The 18,263-nt window shown below is 41.5% G+C and overlaps 1 long non-coding RNA gene across 1 annotated transcript; it reads right to left on the reverse strand.

Annotated features, from left to right (window-relative positions):
- Positions 1 to 12,912: 12,912 nt before the first annotated feature.
- Positions 12,913 to 14,382, reverse strand: LOC112846441 (uncharacterized). Its single transcript, XR_003219399.1, has 2 exons — positions 14,270 to 14,382; positions 12,913 to 14,181 (listed from the first exon to the last, which is right to left on the reverse strand). It is a non-coding gene; the product is annotated as an uncharacterized LOC112846441 (long non-coding RNA).
- Between the last annotated feature and the right edge of the window lie 3,881 nt (positions 14,383 to 18,263).

The raw sequence follows: 18,263 nt of genomic DNA on the forward strand, positions 1-18,263 counted from the left end.
TTGAAGGAGACTTTGTGCTTCTGATCTGTGAGGAGGACGACAGCTCTGCTGGATGGACTCTGAGGAGAAACACAAGCAAACAACAGAGGAATCAGTGTGGAGATGGGTGGGGAACATCTGCTAATTTATCCTGTGACATCGGTTACATCGTTGAACGAGACAGTGGAGTTTACTGGTGTGAGTCCAGAGAGGGTCCCATCAGTAACATGGTTAACCTGACAGTCACTGGTAAGCTGAGTGTGTGGAGTTAGTGTTGATGAAGCTGTGTGTAAATGGATGAAATGCTGTAGTTTGTCTCTGTGTTGAGGTGGATCAGTGATCCTGCAGAGTCCTGTCCTCCCTGTGATGGAGGGAGATGACGTCACTCTGCTCTGTAAAACAAAGACCACTCCCTCCAACCTCCCAGCTGCTTTCTATAAAGATGGCTCCCTCATCAGGAAGCAGCCTACAGGTCACATGACCATCCAGCATGTTTCCAGGTCTGATGAAGGCCTCTACAAGTGTGACATCAGCGGTCATGGAGAGTCTCCATCCAGCTGGATCACTGTCACAGGTGAGGAGCTTCACTCTGATTTCACCTCTTATTTCAGCCACATATTCATTTGAACAGGTGCGATTCTCTCTGCAGGTACACTTACAACCACAACCTTACCACCTACCTCAGCTCTGCCCCCTCACTCATTCTCCCTCCACCGTGTGTTCAGAGTGGTCCTCCACCTGGTGGTGTTCTGTCCATACCTCATCTCCACTCTCCTCATGGTGTCTTTGTATCGACACAGAGCCAAAGGTAACACTGAATCATTCACTGATTAATCAAAGTGCTGATGATTAACTTCTCTCTCTGTCTGAACTCTTTTTTTTTTTTTTTACAGGAAATTACCTGCATCCTTCAGTCTCACCCACTCAGCAGCAGGGATTGGATTATAAGAATAATGATGTCACCACAGAGCATCACTCCTGAATCAGAGCTCTATTGTTTCTTGGCGGGTCTCATTTACATTGTCGTCGTCACCTCTGTTGTGGAGATGACTTGAATAAATAGACTCTGATGTACATCTCTGGGTGTTTTTTTGTAGAATAAATAACAGTAATTGTAAATATTCCAACTCAAAGGAGGATATTCATCATGCACTGTCTATGTATCACTGCAGCTATAATGTGTTGTGCAAAGCATTCCTTTTATTTCTCGACTGATTGATGGGATTTTCTGTTTTCTCTTTGTTGCTTTAGCTTCTGTACCTTATGATATGAAACGCACTGAGGCAACTGCTGTGGTGATTTTTTGCTATATAAATAAAATTGAAAAGGTACTGGATCAATACTAGTGAGAGCAATACTGTTTTCTATCCTTTAAAATCAGTATGTAGCCCATTGAATTGTGTTATTTTTTAAAATGAAAATATATACTTCAAACTTTACTATGACAAATGTTTGAACCTTTTTGTGTTGACTGTCATGTCTATTTGATTTATAGCCTATATGAGATTTAAACAACAGAGGAAGTTGACCCAAAGTGCATTAGTGACAAATACATTTACATTATATGTCTCAAAAAAACCACCTGGCTTCAAAATACATGAAAAGCTGAAGGTGTTTTTTGTTGTGTTCAGTACTTACTGTAGAAAATAATCACATAATAAGAAAATAATCACAGTAGTTTGATCATTAAAATGTGTTAAGAATCTATCCAAAATTGATCCAGCTTTTTGAAGGCTACATTTTTTTTTAAATAGCCCAGCTACATAACAGTACAGGTAATGACTTGTTTATGTTACATATATGGTTTGTAAACTTACAGCCTGTATAGCAGGATGCAGACAGACAGCAGAGAGATGCAAACCTCCCAGCACTCATTTGTGAGCCTCTCAGTGAGGACATCAATGTGCTCACTGAGTGTATCGGTGATTACATAATGTTCTGCAGCAACTCCATTGCCCCAACTCGGACTTTCCATTGTTACCCAATAGAGCTCTTGATGCCCCCCCTTCCCTCCCCACTGATTTAGCTGTAGTAAGCCTGCAATCCACAGCCATGCCACTCGTTGTCCTTCTCTCCACATTGCACTATGGCCTACTGTGAATGTCATGGCACCTCTTTCCCACCTATCCCTTTCTTTGATAAACTCTTCATAATGAGCGTGAGTCTACAGAAGGTCCCAGTGCTATCAAAGACATTATGCCTTGTTCCTGTACCAAAGACACCACATCCCATTGGCCCCCAGGATCTCCCAGGATCAGGTTCCCCAACATCGGGAAGCCTGGCGTTAACTTTCACTGAGTGGAAAAAAGTTAGCGTTCATCATCCAGCTTCACTGTTTATATTATGCTAACATAGCTGTGTCGCTAGAGACCACATAGCACATCATTATATACCAGCCAAACTTCAGTAACTCTACAAATGTCACTGCTGTTTAGTTTCTTTTCTTCATTTATGTTGGAAGTGATAGCAGAGCTGTACGTTTATTTTGTTTCTCTCAGTCAGAACATGGTATATTATATTTAGATAGAAACTAGCGAGCTAACGTCCAGCTAACTTCTAACTCCGTTAAATTTAATAAATTCTGTTTCCATGGATGCCTGGAACTTAAACTTAATTGTTACACCTGTTAAAGCAACAACGCTGATCATTTTATTACAGATGAAATAATTTAGACATTATTTAGAGTTGAAATTAGAGTTTTTCAACTCTCAGTGATGCCGCATTGTTCATTTGACTTTGGGACCTGCAGCGGAGTTTGGGGCCAGACACAACTAATGACATCAGACTTAAAGACCGGATGGTGAGGCCACACTGGGATCCCCTCAGTTCGCTTACCAGCACTGCCTTGGAGTTGAGGACATCCACCTACATCTGGATTCCTCTCTCGTTGCCTGGATTGTTGATTAAGGGACCGTCCTCTCCCCTTTATCATTCACAGTCTACACCACAGACTTCAGCCACTGCACAGAGACCTGCCATTTTCAGACGTTTCCTGATAACGCTGTGTAAGTTGGCCCCCACCTTCTTCAAATCAAACAAAATTAATGTCAAACATTTGTTCTGCAAAAGTGTTTGTTTGTGCCTCTATCATTTTAAAGATATTAATAAAGGTTTCTAGAGGTCATCCAAGGTCAACCAACCCCTTTCTTAACTGTGAAAAGGTTGTGAAACATAAACCAATGTTAAATATTTTTTTTTATCATGGCCACACTCTTAAAAGTAAAAAAATAGTTTAACATATAACAGTCAAAATAAACTATGCATTCTGTTTTATGTTTTCTTTACTCACATCAATAAACTGTGTTAAAAACACCACTACACTCCACGGGAAGAGCGAGAGTCGGCTTTATTCTCCGAGGCAGCTGGGGTCTTTTAACATCTGTCGGATAGTGCCCAGGATTTTCTATGAGTCTGTTGGCCAGTGGCATCCTCTTTGCTGTTGCATGCTGGGGCAGCAGGTTGAGGTTTGCAGATGAAAACAAACTCAATAAACTGACCAACAAGGCCAGAAAGTTGTCAGAAGAAGCTGGATTCTCTTAAGGTGGAGCCAGAGAGGTGGATGTTGTCCAAGGTAAGGACAATAGTGGACAATACTTCCCACCCACTCAATGACGTGCTGGCCAGTCACAGGAGCACGTTCAGTGAGAGACTGAGATTACTGATAATGTACGAATGAACGACACGGAAAACCATTTCTACCTGTGGATTTGTCTCAGTAGAACTCTTCCATCTAATGCACAGGACACACTCCAATAGCTGTACACCCTTGATATTTGCACATCCCCTTATTGAGAGAATTAAGTTTTAAAGTTTGGTAAGAGGAGTACTAGAGGGTAATGGTCTTCAGGAACTGTAACTCTGGCCCTTTAGATAGAGAGAGCAGGTTTCTGTTCCACAATCATTTTAATTAAAACATCATCAATCGGAGCTCTGATATGAGGATTCCTGGTGCTCACAAGTACAACAAAGCCAGAAATTCAAAAAGACGTTTATGCATGTAATCAGTACCTACCTAGCCTAGCTTACATTTTCAAGTTATCAACAATAACTCTGGATTTTGGACAAAGCCAAAATGGACTTTTGAGTAAGAATGTCATAAAGTTTTCATGTGTCAGTTAGAATGATTATTTTCTTTGTTCCCTGATTAGACTAGAACAATTAAATAAATATATAAAAAATACATATTGTGATTGTACAGGGTTCAGGATGGGGTAAACCCTCATGAACAACAGTAACATCCTGTAATAGAGTCACAGAAACAATTTTTAGCTGATAAATCCAGTGATCGCTGCCTCTGTCCTCATTCAGATGAGTATATTTTATTACAAAAATAATGAACTCTTACCTAACAGACTTCAGTGTCTGTAAACACCCACACTTGTGTAGATTAGAGCTCCGATATCAATCATACGATATAGGACATTAGAAAATCTGACTTGACAGAAGGATTCAAAGAAAACCTGCCTCCTTCTCCTCCTCTACCGTGTCTCCTTCATCCATCCTCAAAATTAAAGCCTGTCTGCTGTGGGAGACCGAACCAGCAGAGTTCACATTAAATAGTCACACTTATGGTTATGATGCAAATATATAGCATCACACAGACTCTAACATTTTAAAAAACAAGACAAATACATGAGAAAAAAAACAAATATTTACTTCAATCATTAACACAATTAAACAACATGTAAAAACAAATAATTTCATTAAAAAAACAAATTTCATATATTAGCATGTTTTTAGCATCTTAAATACTGCACAACAGATTTCATGACTAGATTTCTCCATAAATAAGTACATACATGTTCAAATGTCCACCTTTGCAAAGGTATAAAAACAAGTTCATTCTCTGTTGACAGTTTCTTACTTTATACAAACTCTACAGGGGTGATTTTCTTTTTTAACATCCACCTGGATGCTGGAGATAAACTTATCAACCCACACACGGAGGCTTTAAAATGTGGAGTCTAGCCAAAGGTTGGTGTCACCGTGTCCAAGTCCTTCATTTATACAGTTTATAATTGTACCAGGAAAGTTAAGCTCTCTCCACGCCCCGTTGATCATGTGTTTTATCCACACTAAAAGTTGAAGTTACAGGAACTCGGAGATGTGTCCATCATGCTGCTGTGGTCATCATCTTAATGACAGGATGATGCTGTGGGAAACTCTGGTTTGTCTGATGTTCAGGGGTCCAAACCCAGAGTGCAGTTCATGTATTCATGAAAAAATAAAACAATCTGTCTCCGTCTCTTTCCGTTACACGGGGTTAAAGGAAAAAATGGTTTTCTTCAGACAAACTTCTGAAGCAGGAAGGTCATGAGAATTCTTCTCCTTGCATGTAACGAATTTATAAATTATCCCAGCAATGAGTGCAAAGAGCAACAAAGTACAAACTGTCAGTCCAACTATGAGTCCAACAGATCCATCCTCTGTGTGTCCTCCTGTGTGACCTGCAGGTGAGAAACAGGTGTGAGGTGTCAGCTGTCAGGTAGGTGATGAGTGAAGAACAGAACAGAATCCATTTCCTCTTCAAACTGCTGTCAGACATTATCTACTGCACTCTGATCACATCACTCAGACCAGCTGCTTTCTACAAAGTCTCATCAACAACATCTTTAGAAACAAACATCAACAACCAGGAAGCAGCTTCACCTCTGATCACACACACACTCAACTCTACTCACTCACCTGGAGGATCAACAACAGTCAGGCTGATGTTGCTCAGTGATTTCCACGAGTCTGTTTCTTCCTCGAAGACAAGACACTCGTATGTTCCAGTGTTATTCCTCGTGACATTCTTAAGGGTCAAAGACAGGTCTCCATATTTCATCTGTCTGTCCTGCAGATCCACCCAGTTCTTAAAAGATGGATGCTGCCCTTGTGGCTGAGGTTGCCCTCTGCGGTTCAAATAGACATATTCTTCCCCCAGGTCAGCTTTGCGCCACTTTACACCTATCCAGTTGTTGTGTGGAGCTTGACATGGCAGAGTGACGTCCTTTCCAGATTCAGCTGTCTTTGTCTGGCCTGAAAAAGGAAACAGAGAAGAGAGTTTACATTACATGAATCCCTTCCCTCCATCCTCTGTGTTCAGCTGTTTGAACTGCAGGTGAGAAACAGGTGTGAGGTGTCAGCTGTCAGGTAGGTGATGAGTGAAGAACAGAGCAGAATCCATTTACTCTTCAAACTGCTGTCAGACATTATCTACTGCACTCTGATCACATCACCCCGGCTAGCTATCGAGCTGGTAGGTAAAATACGTCTCCGAAAATGTCAGAGTGCTTTTGCAAATATGTGATGTCTTTAAAAACCGAGCAGATATTTGAAGTTTCCACAGCTACATTCTCGCCTGTAAATATGTTAAAAGTTTGTTTTGTGACCCAGAAAGAGTAATAAGAGTAATATTAAAACTAAGTAGCTGCCACCATTGTTCGAAACTGGAATAGGCTGGGCCGCACTATGAATTCTGGGATAGGTTGGGCCACGAACGATACACCCAACCTATCCCTCAAATCCGGAGAAATGAAGGACCCATTTCTGGGCAGCATTTGTTGGAGTCTTCGAAATTGGACAGCCTTCGTCGTGTCGCTGTGATGTAATCGGCCTACAAATGCGGCCTCAGGAGGATGTGGTTCCTGTATTTGGACACAGCTAGGATACTGGACACAGCTTCTTCTTCGAGGTTTAAAGGCAGCTGGCATCCTTGTACATGCCGTGCTGCCATCTTCTGTTTCAGTCCGTTATTACACTCTTAAATCCTTCTACTTATTCCTGCGTCTTTTGGGATCTTACAAAGCTTCAAATGACGCGTCAACTATAAAATTAGTCGTCGATGATTTTGATAGTCTACGTAATCATGACTAGTCGACTAATCGTGGCAGCCCTAGTTTCATATTAATAAACAACTTTTGTACACAAACATCAACTCGACGCCCACTTGAGATATAAACACATAGATCCTGCATCGAGCTTGTAAGATGTTCAGGGTGTCAGACTGTGGGATGCAATTTTTTCATTCAATGAGGAAAGATTCTAAAAGAAAACATGGCAATACAATTGAAACATGGCAAAAACAGGTAATTTTCTACAGATGACACTAAGTTAAACTATAGCTTAATGAATAATGCTTTAATTATATTATATCATATATACAGTATGTTTAATTTTTATTTAAAAGTGCATCATAAATACACTTATAACGTCTGTAAGCACATTTCTGGTTAATAATGCAGCAAGTTATTATTGGCTCTCTCTGTCTGGACACATTCATTTGAGTTAAGGGTATAAACTCACACCGTCATCTTCATCCGGGTTACCACACACACAAAATAGATTCAGCCTTGCCACACTCGTCTATACAACTCCTCATTCAACAATCATTTTCAGTGAGCCAGCAGATCACACACAAGTTACAGTATGAGTGCATAAGTGCTAACAATATGTCATTGTTTTACAAAAAAAACCCCAACTACTCACCCATGACATCTTCATGTTTCACACCCACCATTGGCTTCAATGTCCAAATCCCAAGTCCTGGGGGGTGTACTCATCCTCCTGTCTGCTCTCCTTCCACTCTGGAGCACCAGTTTTTTGTTTGTTTGTTTGTTTATTTATTTTGGTTGACAAACCCAAAGATCTAAAAAAAACCCTTCAAAATGAAAATATTTTTCTTCTTCTTAGTGTGTCCCTAACACTCATTTTCCTCAGAGCTCCTCTTTTGCAGAGTTGCATAGGTTCAAGTGATGCATTTCCCAAAAACATTTCAAAAATGCCTTTTTAATCAGTGGAGCGTAAACTCCCCAAGTAAATATTGCAGTTTGATATTTGGGCATATCAGTAGAACTCATGTGGCGCCTAGTTTACCGGAATTCTGTGAATATGAGCATCCAGTGTGACGTTGAAGAGGCGGCCCTCCTACTCTTTCGGCCGTGGGGGGATTTGATACACTACAACGCATCAGTCGCGTCATCGCTATTCACTCCAATGGATCAGTTTTGTTTTTTACAGCGATGGCAGACTGAGCACAAGAGAGAGGATTTTATTATGGATTTCAAAATCTTATCGGGTTTTCTTATTCAGTTCAGTTCAATTCAATTTCATTTATATATCGCCAAATCATAGTCGCCTTAGGACGAGCCCCCATATGGCTAAGAAAATGTCTGGAGGCGGCCCTGTTTCCAAGCATATTTGTGCCTGCGTCTTTTTTACCCTATTAAAACATCTTAACAAAATGAAAGAAATGTTATATATTGGCACTCTTGAAAGGCGTTTTTTGTATGTCTATTAAAGTTCTTAGCAGAAAATTGATTGCAGCTTCTCCCATTTGACAGGAACGTTGTTTGTGGCTCAATATGTTTGACAAGTAAGCACCGCAGGGAACTATCTCAAGTCTTCATGTTTAAACTCGCGACTCTTCCATTCAACGGCTCCCAAACCTCCGACCAACGCGCCATCTACGATGACCTGACGTCGCCACAACTTTGAGATTTTGGAACATTTTTTAACCAATAAAAGGCTTCGAATACTTAATCACACATAATGACGTTTTCACAGTCAGCGGGGGTGATTTGTTTTGGAGTGTTCAGTGATGTTATGAATAGCAAAACACGGTTCGGTTCGGCGCCAAGGCGAAATCTCACCGGCGAAAGTGGACGCGATGGCGACGACAACGAGCATCAAAATCCAGCAGGGCCACGAAAACGTTACGACAGCCATTTCCGCTTTACCTAAAGCCTAAAGCAGCAAAGAATGAGGAGGGAATAGACGCAGGATTAAAGTCACGGAGTCCAGTTAGTTTACATTGCACAGTAAAGATTTACTGAAATATCCGTTTGTTTACCGTCGCTTTACACTACGGCAGAAAATGATGTGACGTTGCTGTACCAGCTCGTACCGTGAACCCGTTTAAACGTTAGCGCTTTACAGATTAATGGTGAATAACACGGTAAACATCGACGGCCACGTTCAATGTGTCAGTAAAAACAGAGGAGCCGGTGAACGTTTATCTTTTCAAGGTTTTCCGTCAGTTACTCACGAGCTCTCAGCCACGTACCGCCAACACGACCACGGTGAAAACTACTCTGAATGAGCGCGCCGGTTCCGGTCAAACTTCTTTACCGGCTCCAGAACTTTCCGGAGTTTTCCGGACCAGCGGAGGAGCCGAGACTGCTGCGAGGCACCTTAACCGACAGTTGTTTATTCGTTTAGATTTTTAAGGTTGCGATTTTACATTAAAGTAAACATGGTTCGTTTAAATACCTGATTGATGTCGGGGGTTTTTTCCAATAAAAAACCAAACTAATCACACGGAAATCATTCAGGCAGTCTGTGGGCGGTTCCCGTTCATATAGGAAGTAAACAAACCGCTGTTTTTTTCCTCTTCAAACTTTAGTTATAAAACACGCCGCCCCCAAAACAAACAAACGAACGAACGAGAAAGCACTTAGAGAAAGGTGCCGCACTAAGAGAATCACTTATAAGTAAAAAACCAAAAAACAAACAAACAACAAAAACAATTCTACCAAAATATGTAATTTACATAGACAGGAAAGAGTTTCATCTCAACTAAATTTTAAAAAGTAAAAGCACAGTGCTCCACTGGTCAGTACTGTTGCCTCACAGCAAGAAGGTTGTGAGTTTGATTCCTGTGCATGTACATGCTCTCCGGGTACTTCGATTATAGATTTAAAAATGCCACTGTTCCCATTGGCAGTACTGTTTCAAAAATAAGGTAACCATCTTTTTTTCCTGGACACCAGTCCTGACATTAATGTCAGACACATTTCGGCCTCCATGTAATATGTGTAACTGCTTCTATGCTTAATATTTACTCTGTGACATGATGATGATGATGATGATGATGACAGTGGTGGTGGTGTCCAATGTTTGATGGAATTTACATAAAAATTGTTTTCAGGTTTACAGATTCTGTACAAAGTTATTACATATGCATGTTACATCTGTCAAATATTTCAATAATTGTAACAACTGTATTTTCTTATGTTCTATGCATTACATTTTTACAAGTCTTTGGCTTTCTCCTGTACATCAGTGTCAAAACATGGATTACACCAATACGAACAAAGCAGGTACCAGTCTGTGGCCCGGGGGTTGGGGACTGCTTTTCTAATCAATCAATCGATCGATCGATCGATTGATTGAGCCCCAGTATATTTCAGCTGATTTCAAGTCAAATTATAAGCAAATGGAAATGGAGTGGCATTTAAACTGTTGTTGTATTCTTACTCATTACTCAAAGTGCTTCGCATTGCAAGCCACAAATTCTCTGTACATTCACACTCCAGCACTTTATCTGCCTCTCATCCACAAAACAATAAGATCACCAGTTAGCATAATATCCGCTAACAAGAAGTAACACGATGGCAGGGCCACAATGAATTGGCAGCAGCAAATTCTGTGGATTCATATAGGGCAAAGGTGCTCCAAGGTGAGACTGAGCAGCCCCGCCTCAGTCTCACCTCGGAGACGACTGGATGACTAAAGCGCAGAGGTCAGAGTTAAGTTATTGACATCATGAGGCTTTCATTGTTAATTGAGAAGATTAGGCATGGGGACTCTAAATGTTTTATCACCTCATAAAAAGAATGAAGGAACAATAATGAACCTCAGACACAAGAAAACACATGAAAATCCCACCAGGTTGTCACTTAGTGGTGATCGAATCATTGATTTATAACCATTTATATTTCAGATACAATAAGAAGTGACTTTATAGCAGCTCATCTAAAGTGTGATTGCCAGTTTGATGTCACACTTTATTCTCGTTTTGTCAGCAGGAGTAAAATCTGGCTCATTTCCTACAGGGAGACACAACTAGTTTCTATCGATCTGCAAACCTATTATTTAAATCAATCCTTTCAATAATGTAGCTCAGATTCTTTTTTATTTATGATGAAAAAACTGCAAAACACACCCCTCTGAGCAACCACTGAGGTTCTGCTTTTTGTTTTTGTAGAGTTTTGGGGGAAACAAGAATGCTGACACCAAGTCAAACACAAAGAGGAAGAGGAGGAGGGTTTTGTGTGAGCTGATCTCAGTGTTGGTCTGATGTCAGTGAGCAGCAGGATGGAGGAAACATCTCTGCTGTGTCTGCTCTGTAAGTTCACTCTGTGTTTTTCATGCCTCTGCTGTCTTGTTGAATGTGAAACTCTGAACTAACCTGAGTTTAATTTCTCTTTAGTTCTGATCTCACTGCTGAGCTGCACCACAAACCAAGGTCAGTAACCTTCTTCTGTCACACTGTAAACCTGACTCACTCTTCCAGGAGACATTTAGTAAGAACATGGTGCAGCTAACCGCAGACAGACTCCTCCTCAATAATGTCAGTGTTAACTTATTTCTCCTTATAATCTAAATGATTTAATGTCCTACTTCAATCCAATACACCAACAAGTCATGCTTTTTGACAATCAGCCTAGTTTAAGAAATTATTTCTGCTTCATTAAACATCTAATACAAGGATAGCTGATGTGAGCAGTTCAGTCAATCTGAAAGGTCTGATTATTGAAAAAAAGTAAATATATCGATATATCTTCTTCCTCACAGCTCGTCTGACTGTGAGTCCCAGCAGCTCTCAGCTCTTTAAAGAAGACTTTGTGTCTCTGAGCTGTGAGGAGGACGACAGCTCTGCTGGATGGACTCTGAGGAGAAACACAAGCAGAGAACAGAGGACTCAGTGTGGAGATGGGTGGGGAAAAAATTATGGTTCTTCCTGTAACATCACCCATCTCTTTACATGGGACAGTGGAGTTTACTGGTGTGAGTCCAGAGAGGGTCCCATCAGTAACATGGTTAAGCTGACAGTCACTTGTAAGCTGAGTGTGTGGAGTTAGTGTTGATGAAGCTGTGTGTAAATGGATGAAATGCTGTAGTTTGTCTCTGTGTTGAGGTGGATCAGTGATCCTGCAGAGTCCTGTCCTCCCTGTGATGGAGGGAGATGACGTCACTCTGCTCTGTAAAACAAAGACCACTCCCTCCAACCTCCCAGCTGCTTTCTATAAAGATGGCTCCCTCATCAGGAAGCAGCCTACAGGTCACATGACCATCCAGCATGTTTCCAGGTCTGATGAAGGCCTCTACAAGTGTGACATCAGCGGTCATGGAGAGTCTCCATCCAGCTGGATCACTGTCACAGGTGAGCAGCTTCACTCTGATTAAACCTCTAATTTCATCCACATATTCACCTGAACAGGTGGGATTCTCTCTGCAGAAAAACCTACAACTACAGTGATGCCATTCACCTCAGGCCCAACCCCATCCCCTAATCTCCCCTTCCTCCAAATTGCATTCAGAGTCGTCCTCCACCTGGTTGTCTTCTGTCCTTACTTCATATGCACTCTCCTTGTGGTGTCTTTATTTCGCCACAGAGCCAAAGGTAACACTCTGAATCATTCTTCAATCAATCAATATTCCGATGATTAACTCCTCTGTTTAAACTCTTCCAGAGTTTAGAGCTGATACTTCTTTTTTTTAAAACAGGAAATTACCTTTGTGGATCAAACCTGGCCACTCAACCTGAGCAGGGATTGGATGATGAGTATAATGATGTCATCACTGATGTCACTACAGAGCATCACTTCTGAATCAGAGCTCCGTTGTGTCTCTATTGCCTCAGTTATGCTTCTGTGGGAAATCTATGCTGTAAATATCCACATAACCTGATGTGCACCTCTTGAGAAATGCAACTACGCACACAGCCTGCAATGACTTGAATAGCGTGGAAGATTGTGTTATGGTGATAATGGGAGTTTCCAGTGACTAGGACGTCAAGTTCCCGCAGACTTTTATATCAAGTTTAACTTTGTCAGCCTGTCACCTCTTTTGTGGAGATGATTTGAATAAATGGACTCTGATGTTCATCTATAGCTGCTTTTATATAGATAAAGTATTCCTACTCTGAAAAAACTACAAACATATAAATATATGAGTTAAACTAGACATCTTATACATTTCTTGGTTTTGATTCTGGTTCTTTAATCAGCACAAATCCCACAGAGCTTGAAAAGACAAAGTGGAATTTGAAAGGTATTTGACTCCTGTGCACAGTCTGCTTCCATCTGCTGGTAATACTGGTGTATTACAGCAGAGCTGCAGCTTTTCAGTGTTTCTGCACTTGTTTTAAATCCTGAACCTCTCCTGGTACTAAAGAGCTGATCTGCTTCAAACTGCTGTTTCGTTTCTTGTAGAATAAATTATTTTTTTCTTTCTAATCTTTAATAGTAATGTAGTGTTTCACTGCCAAACATGTTGTACTGACCAGAACTGACCATTTTTGGATAAATGAGTAACATGCTTTAGCCAGCTAATCCTTACTAGCTCAGCTAGCATATTGCCTCTGTAACCAGGCTCAATCACTTTGCTGTGACTGGCTAGTCCAAGGAAAATCACTTGGCTCTGTGTTGTGCAGTAAATGATGAACGAGACTTGCTTATCCTTTACTGCTGCTGTTTATTATCTGGATGAGAACAGAATATATGTACTGGTTAGGCAGGTTGGCTCATTACAGGTGGCTCAGACATTGCACTCTATAAAAAGAATAGCATGTTATAATAGCACAGCAGCTTGCTACCTAAGATAGTCAGTGTACAAAACTATTATATGACTTTTTTAGCACTTCACATTTGCAAACTCTGCTTATTAACAGTCAGACAATATACAGTGGTCATATTCTCCATATAGTGATAGCAATAATACTAATATATAATGGTCACACAGAGTGTACTGTGATGCAGAGTGTTGTGATCTGCAACCCACTTCAACCTTGTCCCTGGTAATCTGGCAATGTTTTAATGCTGCCAGTGGCATTTATTCACTGCTTATGACCCTCAAAATACTGTGGTTAACCTGGCATACAACATAAACACTGTTACATGTCCTGGTGATCAGTGGTAAACAGTAAGTACATCAGCTTCATTATTCATCGCCAGATCTCACTGTTTGGTAAGGCTGTGACACAAAGGATGAAAAAAAAACAGGTTTCAGAGACAAATGATAAAATCATCACTTTCCATAATATATTCTACATATTTACTAGTCTAAAAAAAAGCTGCAAACACTCCCGTCAGGTCTGGTCAGTGAAGGCATCACACAGGTGTTGATGCTGCCTTCAGGTTCTGCTGTCAGTTGAGAATTTTCCTGCTGTCCATCATCATCATACTTCATGTTCTGGTTCAGTTTTAACATTTAAAACTTTATTTTTGGAGAAGCAGAACCAGTTATACACAAAGAGAAGGAGGAGGAGGGTTTTATTTATTTTATTTATTCACTCTGAACTAACCTGACTTTAATTTCTCTTTCTTCTCACTGCAGACAGTCTCCTCTTCAGTTATGTCCGGATCTGTATCAGAAACACAATCTCCTCTACATGTGTGAAAATACTCGTACTTGCTGTCACCTTTACACATTCAAATAAAACGTTTTCTTTCTTCCACTGGACGTATAATATTCACATAAACCTTAATGGTAATAAAGAAAAATGAAAGCTGTATATTATTGCTTATTAATACAAAGAGGTCTTCTTTTTCTTACAGTTACATTTGATTTTTTTTTTCTAGTGACTCTCATGTGTTTTATACAGAAAAGCTCGGATTTAAGCCACAAACAATATTATATTTATATGTGTAATGGTGGAGATCAAAGATGTTGTAATAAAGTATGGGATAAACAAATGATGGATAACTGGTTAATACATATGTAACCCTACCAGTGCAGGAGCCTCCCTAGACCCCAAATTCTGCGCTGTGTGTTTTCATGTCAGATTGGGATGCACAGTAGAGAGACCAGTCTCCCACATATGCATACAGTATATATGTGGGAACTTGACAGTACAGCTACATACAGCTTATAGTTATGAACAAACAAACAGTAAATACTTTCTGTCATGCTCAGTGTGCAGGCGGGCGGGAAATGGATCCAATATGCAGGCTCACGGAGGCGGAAACTTTAATTCAGAGAACCTCGGCTTTAATGCTGGCAAAAATCAAACAGAAACCAAACTGGAAAAACTTCAAAGCAAAACAGAAAACAGACTGGCACAGAACTGAACTCATACTAACACTAGAAGTCACAAATCACAAAGAAATCACAAAATAACGATAACAATATGTGGCACCCTGAGTATTTTGAGCATTAAGAACAAGTCTCAGATGTGTTCCTTATGTGTTCGTGCCCCCCCATCATCTTTTTTTGCTATTTGTTGTGACAATAGTTTGCATCATAACACAGAGCGAAAAGCTCATTTGCTCCCACCTGATGTGAAGTTAGGGCGATATTTAGTTTCGCCAGTAGGTGGCAGTGGCGGCTCAGCCAAATAGGTAACTGGCAAAATAATCTCCCACAAAGTAACGCAGGCCAGTTATTACAATGGAAGCCGCCAGTAACACTGAACTGTTTTACTGTGTTTCAGCACAATAAATCTTCATGTGCACCTGAATGAACCCTGTCGTCCTTCAGTGTGTAACATAATTTGGCGAGCCAGCAGCCAGGAGCATATTTCCTGCTCCAGACAAGAACCTAGAACACGTTAAATCTACATCTGGTAAAGATGGAACAACTACAGGATGAGATCAGCACAGCATTGTGGACACTTGGGAAACCCGAACTCACCAAGGTGTGCCAGCATCTTAAGTGCAGCGAACCAGCAGGGGTGGGTTTTAAAGGACAGTCCCGACGTGCTCTGATTCGGCTGGCAGAAAGTACTCTGGACGAGATTGAAAAAGCAGAGGAATCCGAAGTGTTTCAGCAGTTCATCCTTGATCTCCAGTCATTCGTACAGTCATTACAAGAACATCCTGTGACTGAAGTGGAGCTACAACGTGCAGAGCTCAGTGAGATAGAAAGACTGAAACAAGAGTACAGTCAGCTCCAACAAGCTCAAGCAGAGGCACGACGTGTTCTGGAAGAAAAAATTGAAGCGTTGGGGACAGAGTTTAAAGGTGCAGCTAAGATAAGTGAAAAACAAGTAAGTCAGCCTGCACCCTTTACTACACCAGAAGTGACTCTTAGAAAAGACTTTCGGATCTGGGGTCAGATTGGGGAAGCAGGACAAAAAGACAAGTTATCTTTCACTAGCTTGACCAACCAAATTGATTCCGGGCTTAAGAAAGGCTACTCAGAGACGGAAATCATTGAAGCTGTGATTAAGGCAGTAAGCCCTGGCCTTCACCTTCGAGACTTGCTGGAAGTGAAGCGTGACCTCACACTTCCCACACTAAGAACTATATTAAGGGGACACTACAAAGTAGACTCGTCAGCTGACCTGCTTCATCAACTCATGAGCATATCCCAAGACCCCAAAGAATCTGCTCAGTGCTTTCTGTTCAGGGCAATAGAACTCAGAGAGAAATTGCTCTGGAAGTCTGGTGATGACGATGAAGGGGAGCAGTTCAGCCCAGACTTAATTCAGCGCAAATTCCTGCGCTCATTAGAGACTGGCCTCCTCAGTGAAGCGGTGAAGTTTCAGTTAAAGCCTTATCTCAGCAACTACCAAGTAACAGATGAGGTTTTGATTGAGAAGATAAATGAAGCAGCCAGCCTTGAATTAGAGCGACAAAACAAACTGAGGAGAAATACTACAGTAAAAACACCAAGGATAAATGAGGTACACACAGAGTCACAACACAACCACACTCAGCCACCTCTGAACGGTGAACCAGACAGAAAGGATGAAATTCGGACAAAGGGGGGTGAAGTGGTTGCCACAAAGAAAAAACAAGGACAGAGTATGGGCATGGACTCAGAGACAGCTAAGCTGATTGAAGGCCTGAAAGCTGATGTACTTGAAGTAAAGAAAATGTTTAATGAGACTTTAGAAGCAACAAAGTTCAGGTCAAGTAGGGACAGTCGGTCCTCTCCAACAACAAGGCGTGCAAGAGGTTGTCAAATGTGTAGAGAGGCCCAGCTTGGTGACCTGTGCAGACACTGCTACCGCTGTGGTCAGGAGGGCCACCTGTCTCGAGGGTGTAGACAGGCCAGGATCACCCAGGGAAACGGGAGGGGGCTACTGAGCCGGGACCCACAGTAGCCCACTCATCACCCAGGTCCCAGGTAAATCCTGTCTATGTGCAAAACACCTCGCATCAACAAGCACCACAAAATGACTCTACACACACTGAAACTGGCCCGAAAGAGCCAAACAGCAACAAATTGACAAGTGACACATCTAATGGTTATATGCCCTCACAACGGCAAACCAAGCTCATCAGTCTCATTGGGAAAAGATGCACAGTTCAGTGCCACCTAGATAAGGTACCAGTAGAGGCCCTGTGGGACACCGGAGCTCAGGCAAGTCTGATTAACAATGAATGGCGAGAACAACACCTACCACACAGCATTGTCAGGCCACTTGCTGAGCTGTTGGGAACAGAACCTCTAGTAGCTTTAGCAGCTAATGGTAGTGAAATCCCATATGATGGGTGGGTAGAGACAGAATTCTATTTGGACTGTAACCCTGAAAATTGTCTTCTAGTCCCAATGCTTGTATCCAGTGACCCCAATGTTGCACAACTGCCCATTATTGGATTTAATGTAATAGAGGAAGTTGTGAGTAAATGGGGCAAGCGACAACCAAGATCACGCAACGTTCGAAAAATCAGCCAAATCCTCTCAGTATCAGTAAACACTGCTAAATCAGTACTAAAACTATTGCAGTCACCAGACCAAAACCAAAGTGTGGGCACAGTACTGGCAGGAAAGAGGGGACTATGTCTGGCTGCTGAACAGATTACCACCACATATGTCCGTGCACACATTGGAGCCCAGTTTTCAGGACAGAGTCTGTTGTTTGTCCCAAATGAACCATCACAGTTGCCTGAGGGTCTTGTCATTCAAGAGGGACTAGTCACAATAATGGAGGGCAGGTCAGTGTACATCCCAGTCGCAATAGCTAATACCAACAAGTGGGATGTCAACTTAATTCCTCACACTGTTCTGGGACATCTGGAAGAAATAAAAGCAGTGTACCCCATCACCCCTGAAAAGACACAAGACTCAGTGGAGCAGATTTCATCACAGCCTCCTATACAGGTGAATGAGGTTATCAACACACCTTCCTCCAGCCATAAGCCACCTCAGTGGGACCCTCCGGTTAAGTTAGACCATCTCCGTGAAAATGAACAACAAACGGTGAGACCGCTGTTAAGAGAGGAATGTCATGCTTTCGCTTATGATGATAAAGATGTTGGGTGCATCCCCAGTTTAAACATGCACATCACATTGCATGACACAACACCTGTTCGAAAGACCTACATATCTGTGCCAAAGCCTCTGCACCA

This window comes from Oreochromis niloticus, linkage group LG3 (genome assembly GCF_001858045.2).
Source record: "Oreochromis niloticus isolate F11D_XX linkage group LG3, O_niloticus_UMD_NMBU, whole genome shotgun sequence".
In the NCBI taxonomy this organism is placed as follows: Eukaryota; Metazoa; Chordata; class Actinopteri; order Cichliformes; family Cichlidae; genus Oreochromis; species Oreochromis niloticus.